The sequence below is a fragment of the Mustela nivalis genome (genome assembly GCF_964662115.1).
Source record: "Mustela nivalis genome assembly, chromosome: 3".
Classification (NCBI taxonomy): Eukaryota; Metazoa; Chordata; class Mammalia; order Carnivora; family Mustelidae; genus Mustela; species Mustela nivalis.
This window is the reverse complement of record NC_139022.1, coordinates 132,287,181-132,295,794: the sequence shown is the minus strand read 5'-3', so window position 1 is coordinate 132,295,794 and position 8,614 is coordinate 132,287,181. Positions and strand designations below refer to the sequence as shown.

General features: G+C 39.0%; 1 long non-coding RNA gene across 1 annotated transcript in view; it reads left to right on the top strand.

Annotated features, from left to right (window-relative positions):
* LOC309861777 overlaps nt 1-5,876 on the top strand; it is a 128,422-nt gene extending 122,546 nt beyond the window's left edge. Inside the window, exon 3 of the long non-coding RNA XR_014310202.1 lies at nt 5,555-5,876. This is a non-coding gene — a long non-coding RNA (uncharacterized lncRNA). The remainder of the gene's footprint in view (nt 1-5,554) is intronic.
* The last annotated feature ends 2,738 nt before the right edge of the window (nt 5,877-8,614 follow it).

Below are 8,614 nucleotides of genomic sequence, written 5' to 3'. Positions count from 1 at the left end.
TACATTTTTATAAAATTCTACAGATTGAATTAATATTTTAAAGCTGTATATATAATGAAATTTAAAATATTCTTTGAAGATAGCTCTCTTGAAAGGCTGATAGAAATGTCCAATAAAGGGCTGCAGAGAATTTTTTCAGAGGCTTGAGTAAGAAGGTAGAAAGTTTCTGTATACTCTCAAAATCATTTTTCATTTTGTTGTCTTTTGGCTAAATCAGCTAAGCTGCCCAATTGCTTCTTGCCCGCTGCTTCCCTCCTCATACTGGAATGAGAAGGTAAAGATTCTTCAGAGGTTACAAGCTCTAACGCCGAAGTTTACAGCCTTGTCTATACACTGGAATCACCAAGCGGACTAAAAATGCAGACACCATTAAACATAGAATTATCATATGATCCAGCAGTTTTACTCCTTGGTACATACCCAAAAGAATTGAAAGCAGAGACTCAAAGAGATACTCATACAGCAACGTCCATAACGGCATCATCTGCAATAACCCAAATGTGGAAACAATCCATATATCCATCAATGGATGAATGGATAAACAAAATATAATAATATGGTAAATACATACTTACAATGGAATATTATTCAATCTTGAAAAGAAAGGAAATTCTGGTACATGCTGCAATATGGATGAACTTGGAAAACATTCAGTGATGTGAAACATGAACTTGGAAAACATTCAGTGATGTGAAAAAAGCCAGACACAAAAGGACAAGTATTTTATGATTTCACTTATATGCAATACCTAGAATAGACAAATTTATAGAGACTGAAAGTGCAGTGGTGGTTCCCAAAGGCTGCTGGGGGGTAGGTGGGGATGGGGAGGAGGAATGGGAAGTTATTATTTAATGGGTACAAGAGCTTATGTTTGTAATGATGAAAAACTTCTACCTATGAAGGGTGATGAAGTTGCACAACAGGGTTGAATGTATTTAATGTCACTGAAGTGTGTATTTAAGATGTACAATTATGTGGGGCGCCTGGGTGGCTCAGTGGGTTAAGCCGCTGCCTTCATACTTCATACTTCATGATCTCAGCGTCCTGGGATCGAGTCCTGCATGGGGCTCTCTGCTCATCAGGGAACCTGCTTCCCTCTCTCTCTCTCTGCCTGCCTCTACATCTACTTGTGATTTCTCTCAGTCAAATAAATAAATAAAATCTTTAAAAAAAAAAGATGTACAATTATGTAAGATGTGCATATATTAACATGTATGTATATAGATGCCAGGGTCTCACCCCAGAAAGCCTTATATAATTGGTATGGGGTGCAGCTAAATGTTGGGATTGTATTAGTAACTCAGGTATTTCTAATGTGTAGTTTCATGCTGCAGGGTCCAGGTAGGTAGAATAGATGGGTGAAAGGAGCTGGGCGGGAACTGTGAAGATCTGCAAGGCACATGTTTGTCTTATAGAGAGAGCTGCCACCACCTGGCCCTGGTTATTTGCTGCCCTGAGGCAACATAGGTCTCAGAATGACCAGATACTCTAATTGTTAAAGAAGTACTTATCTGGGTGCCTGGGTGGCTCAGTGGGTTAAGCCTCTGCCTTCGGCTCATGTCATGATCCCAGGGTCCTGGCATCGAGTCCCGTATTGGGCTCTCTGCTGGTCAGGAAGCAGGCTTCCTCTTCTCTTCTCTCTGCCTGCCTCTCTGCCTACTTGTGATTTCTCTCTGTCAAATAAATAAATAAAATTAAAAAAAAAAAAAAAAGACGTACTTACCTGGGAATTTTTAGGAAACCTGATTTTTTTAAATGATTCTAACTCAAATTTTAAAAAGAAATAAAACACCAAATGACCAAATAGAATATGTGTGAGGGCTATATGCTGGATATTACCTATCTTGGTTTGCCCAGGACTGTCCTTGTTTTAGTACCAAAAGTCTTCGTCTTGAAAAATCACCCTGTCCAAGGCAAACCAGAATGGTTGGCCACTCTGGTAGGCTACTAGTTTATGTCTTCTGGTCTGAAGAGGCAGAGCAGTGCACATTTTTTTGATTCCCTTCAATGGTCAGGGGTTGGGGACATGCACAAAGAGAGGACTCACAGGGTCTTTTATCTCTCTCTGATGCTCATCAGCTGTCCCTCTACCCCGAGCCATCCCAAATAAATATGTGTTCTAAGTAAAAACAACAAAAAACAAATCCAGTCTTAAGACAACTCTCACAGCATTTGTCCTTGTTGGGTTTATTTATAAGTCTAGGCCCCTCCTTCACAGAAAATTTGGAACCACCATTGGCACAGACAGCTTACATGAGGCATAGTTCTGGGAAGAAAACATCATAGTCATGGTCTAGGATTCTCATTCATTTTTGTTATAAATGATGTTGTAGAAACAATAAAGAAAGATATAGGGCCTGTTCCAAAAAGGGGTCACTGGATGTTGCTTAAGGACTCTGTTTAGGTTTCTATCAGTCCCTGGGGCTCTAATTTTTTTTGTTTTGTTTTGTGTTTTTGGTGGTGGTGGTGTTTTTTTTTTTTTAAAACCACTTATGGTCAACCGCTTTGCTTGGAGGTTTTTCCTTGGTGGGTAATACATTTATTAACATAAGTGGCTGTGATAATGTGATTTATAACAATAAATATATATTTGGTCTTCATCCTCATTCCTGGCAGAGATCTCCTAAAACCCCTGGAATTTCCTGGGGGCTGAGAGCAACAAAGGTGTCTTCTGTTATGTTAATGAGGCAACTTATGAAATTCAAGTAAGGGTGGGGACCAGTTGCCAAGAGAACCAACCACATGATTAGAGGGTTATGATTTTCAGTCCCACTCCCCTAATTTCAGGAAGGTGAGAGGGACTGGAGGTTTAATTAATGACCAATGGCCAATGATTTAATCAATTATGCCTATGTAATGAAGCCTCCATAAAAACCCAAAAGAACTGGGCTTGGAGAGTTTCCTGGTTGGTAAACCTGTAGAGATTTGGTGACTGTGGCCTGGAGAGGCCATGAAGACTCTTTGCCCTTTACCCATCCATACCTTGCCATATGCTGTCCCTGAGTTATATCTCTTCATAATAAACAGGTAATTGAGTGAGTGAATGGGTTTCTCGAGCTCTGTGAGCCACTTTAGCAAATTAAACCCAAGGAAGAGGTAGTAGGAACCTCTGATTTATAGCCAATTGGTCAGAAGTACGGGTAACACCCTGGACTTGCCACTGACATCCAAAGTAGGGGCAGTCTTGTGGGACTAAGCCCTTACTTAACGTGTGCAAGCTGATGGTATCTCCAAGTAAATAGTATTAAAATTGAGTTGAATTGTAGGACACCCAGTTGATGTTGGAGAGCCGCTTATTGGTGATGGAAAACCCCACACACATGGTGGAATCTGGTGCAGAACTTTGAGTGGAAGTATTTAGGGCTATGCACAAATTTTCTGCTTCCTTTCTTTCTGGTCACATGGCTTTCCTGGGTCTAGGAGAAGGTTGCACACCCAACCTATAGATCTTGGGACTTGCCTTCCCATGTACTTGTAGGAGCCAATCTCTTATAATAAATCTCTCTCTTTTTCTCTCTTTTGTATATCTCTTTGTCTCTCTCTTTCTCTCCATATATATATAAAACAAAAACCAATAAAATGTATTTGTGTACATATGTGAAGATATATATCTATTTTCCTCCTGATTTTATTTCTCTGGACAATGATAATACAGAATGGCAGATAAAGAAGGGCCTAGAAAGGTTGTATATTTCCAAGCCATTACTTCTCTTTGGTGTTCAAAGCCCTTCCTAACCAGACCTGGACTGCAGACTCTCTTCCCAATAAACCAGTGATACAGCCTCACTGGAGTCCTCAAACATGTGGGCATCCTTACCTTCATGCCTTTGTACATCCCATTCCCCATACCTGGAACGCCCTCCCCTTCTTCTGGAAGTGTCTTAGTTTATTTTGTTTTTTTAGCCATCACTACTATCTATTTCCAGAACTTTTGTATCATTTCAAACATAAACTCTGTACCCACTGAACTCTAATACCCATTTTGCCCACCCCCAATTCCTAATAACTTCAATTATACTTTCTCTATGAATTTGCCTATTTTAGATACCTTATATAAGAAGAACCATAAGTTGTTCATCCTTTTGTGTCTGGCTTATTTTAATTTGCATAATGTTTTCAAGAGTTATCCATCTTATAGCACATATCAGAATTTCATTCCTTTTAATGGCTGGATAATAGTACATTGTATATATATACCACATTTTGTCTTTTTTTTTTTTTTTTTAATGGAGACTCCACATAGAGTGTGGAACCCAACATGGAGCTTGAACTCAGGACCCTGAGATCAAGACCTGAGCTGTGATCAAGAGTCAGCTACTTAACTGACTGAGCCACCCAGGTACCCCAACATTTTATCTATTTTTGAATTGGTTGCTCATTTGGTTGTTCTCATTAGGCTGTAGGAGTTCTTTTTGTATTCTTATATTAATCTGTTATCAGATATATAATTTGCAAATATTCTCTCCCATCCTGTGGATTGTGTTTTCACTATCTTATAGGATCCTCTTGATGCACAAACATTTTTTAATTTTGATGTAGTTCAGTTTGTCTATTTCTCTTTTGTTGTCTGTGCTTTTGGTTTCATATGCAAGAAATCATTCCCAAATCCATGGTCATGAAAATTTTCCTCTATCCTTTCTCCTAAGAGTTTTACATTTTTAATTATTACATTTAGGCCTTTGATCCATTTTGAGTTAATTTTTGTATTTGCAGTGTGAAATAATCTTTTTGTCTAATATTTGTATTTGTAGTGTGAAGTCATCCTTTTGCATCTGAACCTCTAGTTACCCCAGCACCATTTGCTGAAAAGATTATCCTTTCCTCATTTTATGGTCTTAGTGCTCTTGTCTAAAAAATCAATTGACTGTATATGTAAGAATCTATTTCTTAAAATCGAAGGAAAGTTTATTATTTCTCGATCTGATTTCCTATTGTCTTTTTTCCTAATTACATAAAAAATGCAGCTAATCATTGCATTTAGTCATCAGGAAGATGTAAGTGGCAAACAAAATGGGAAAGCTTAAGTAGTGTCTGTCTTATATTTACATTTGTGCTTATGCTTGTTGTAATCAAATTCAGAATTTGCTATAAAATACTGCATATAATATAGTATAGAGAAATTCCTATTCCTATAGGATATAGGAATTTCTCTATATTATGTATTTTTTAGTTTAGAAAGATTAGGCACACTTCAGTATTCGCAGGTAGGAAGAAATGAAATGATAGTCTTTTTAGACAGGTGTTAGCTCACTACCTCCTTGGTATCCCTTGTTTCAAAGGCATCTGTAGTCTGAAGAATAAGGCTGCACCTGTGCATTAGGCCCCCCGACACCTTCTGGCTCTCTTCACCTTCTCAGGGCAAGCCTTCAGCAAATGTAGCCCCAGGTAGTTCCAATCATTTCAGCTTCTTTTCCCCTTTTCTCCACATCTTACACTAAATCTAGGAGCTAACAGTGGACTCAGAACACTTTGGCTATGGCTGGACTACTGACTTGCAGAGATTATGAAAATCCTAAAAATGTCAACTTCTGTATTTCATTTCTCTAAACTACAGATGGGGAATGCTCTCCACCCACTTCCCGTCTTCACAGCTTGAGCAAGAAGCCTTCACCTTCATGTTTAAATAGCAAATAGAATGGCACCCATCCCTGCAACAGGTGATCCTGAGATGTTTCTCCAACCTTCTTGCCAGAAACAAGTTCCAAGCTGTGGATAAGGAACGCTCTGACGCTGTCATTCTTATTTTTACCCATTGGCATGAATAACCTTTGAAGAACAGCTGTCTGGTCAAATTGAGAACCATCAGTTGCAGAATGATATAGGGCTTAGAAATATATGATTAGAAAATAATATGATTTCATTGTATTTTTATAAGTAAGTAATACTAAAATAAAATAATAGCAGCTAAAACAAACTAAGCTTCAAATCTATGCCAGACACAAAAATGAATGCTCTATGCACTTAATTTTATTTAATTTTCATGTCACTAGGACCATTTTACAGTTGAGGAAATAGACATGCAATGGCTTATTGAAGGCTGCACAGCCAGTTGATAGTTATTTGAAAACCGACTGTCTACTATCATCAGAGCCCATGCTCTTTCTCTCACACATCCTTCCTCTTGTTAACCGCTATTCAGGTTTTTTCACTTAAAAAATGAATATGTATATGTACACATTTATGTATACGTATAAGTAGGTGCATGTTCACTCCAATGTTAGTGATGCATGGTTCTTAAATGATTAGAACTAGTATCTCTGTGTGGACATTACGGGAAGAACTTTTGCTGGAACCTAAGAAAAAAAAAATTTAACCATGCTGACTGCCTCCGAAGGAGGAAACTCCCTCTTTGGAGGGTATTCGTGCAAGGCTGAAGGATTATTGTTAGCAATGTTGTAGAACAGATACTTGCCATGAATGGGTAGTTGGGGTAAATGACCTTAAAATTCTCCTTTGTTTGTAGGAGCTTAGGTGAAAGGATTCTACAGGATCCCTTTTAGATTTTCCAAGCAGTTTGTTTCTTCTGGGACTTACCTCCCCATGATGCAGGACTCAGAGATGACCTCCTTGTACTCACATTGGCCCAGCTTGACTCTGTTCCTTGCAATAGACAATTGAACCAGAAAAGTTACCAGATCCAAGATAAGTGCAACAGCTCCCATCCTCAGGAATTTGGAATTGGGATGAAGAAAAGCAAGTCTGGGTTGGCCTCTTCAACAAGAAATTTAAACTGAAGTACACTGTACTCCCTGTGCAGACCAGGGATTAAAGGATAGGATGCACTGAGTGGGAGAAACAAAGATGACAGGTGGTGGGGAATTATCACCTCGTCCCTGATGGCCTCTAATTCCCAGTACCAGTTCTTCCAGGAGACTTCCAAGTTCTGAGCGACACTCCTATACCTTTACAATTAAGTTCCCTGATGAGTTTCTATTACTTGCAACCAACCAGAAGAGGCTCAAATAAGAAAGGGTGGGTGAATAGGGATCAGCTCTCTCTTGAAAAGTAGCAAAAGGATGGTTCTCTGTGCTGTGACCCACTGTCTGCATTTACTTCACCTTTGAGACCTGCGAATCCAAGTCTGGGAGTGCTCAGGAGAGTCCATTTCTGTGTTCAGGGAGTTGTACAAGTGCAAGGGAGATTTGCGGGGCTTTGTTTGATTTTGCTATAGTTTAGAGGGGTTAGTAAAAGCAAGGGTGAAAGTGAAGGAAATGTTACCCAACAAAGGGAGCTCAGGAAACTTGTGTTTTAGAGCAAATCCAACCATTACATCCCAGGGTTTGGCCCAAGTCTCAATCTCTTTAGGCAAGTTAATATTGTTGTCTTCTATAGTTCAGAAATCCTTGGCTCATACATGATAAATCATCTCTGAGAATAGCTTTAGGGTGAAACTAGTGAAGCCTTACTGCTGCTTTCCAGTGAAAAATTTGGGGCCACCTCTTGAGCAAACTCTTCCATTGGGCATGCTTAATCGGGAGAAACATTACCCCAGAGAGACAAATAATCTTCCCATTCTTAAGGAAGTCTGGACTGTTTTTCTAGCACACATGGACAACTCATAATTATTCTTAAGTAACCCTGAGAATTTTAACATGAATTGAGTTATGTGTTTCTTGTTAAATGGATCGAATTTCAACAAAGCCCGGGAAACATCTTGAAAAATCACATGAATGCAATTTCCAAAGAAAACAATCCAAGAATTACTGCCAAAGAGTTTTATTTCCACTAGGAAGGAAGAGAAGAGTTTCATTTTGCCCCCCACACAGACTGTATGTTCAATTTGTGGTCTGCAATGGAAAATTCTGCTGATTTTGCTGAATTCGGGAGAGGAGAGAAATGAAGTGGACTATTGTTGTTTGAGTGATAAAGCTGTCTTTCTTTCTCTAACATTAATATGTTATTAGCATCTTCAATTTGATTCTACAAATATTGAGTTTTAATGGTGTGTGAGGTACCACGGGAGAGGGAACAAAGAACTTACCACATGATGCTTATCCCATGGGTCCTATAAATTAGACCTACAAGTAGGGCATTGCCAGCCCACAGAATACCCTTGTATAAATTAGAAAAAGATGCCCCTTCCTGAAAGATGTAACCTTGTGGGCAACCAATTAGCACAGGGGACTTTTGTGCAAATTAGAAAAAAAAAAATCTCTTCCTCTGATGGGCATAATCTTGAATCAAGGTACAGAACTTGATTTTATTCTTCTTCCCTTTGACTGGATACTCTTGTGCTGGACACAACTTGCTCATTTGATTGCAACATTCCTACCTACCAGATATGTAAAGGGCTAATTTGGGAATCATCCCTTGTCTAACTGGATGCAATACAACCACTATTTTTCATCTTCAGTGAGTGGAAGGACCATCCGGGAGCTTGTTAGGAATACCGGAACTTAACCACAGATATTGTGATTCAGGATAACTGAGATAAGGTCTAGAGATCATATTTGCAACACACTCCTCCAGGAGTAGTTGTGATATAGGTGATCCAAGAACAATAGTTTGAGAAGTAAACATGTAGGAAATAATGGGCTGGGCCATCCAGAGAGAGAAGAAATCAAGGCTGGCTAAACTTATTGCAGAAGATGTACAGAAGATGGGGAATTTTATT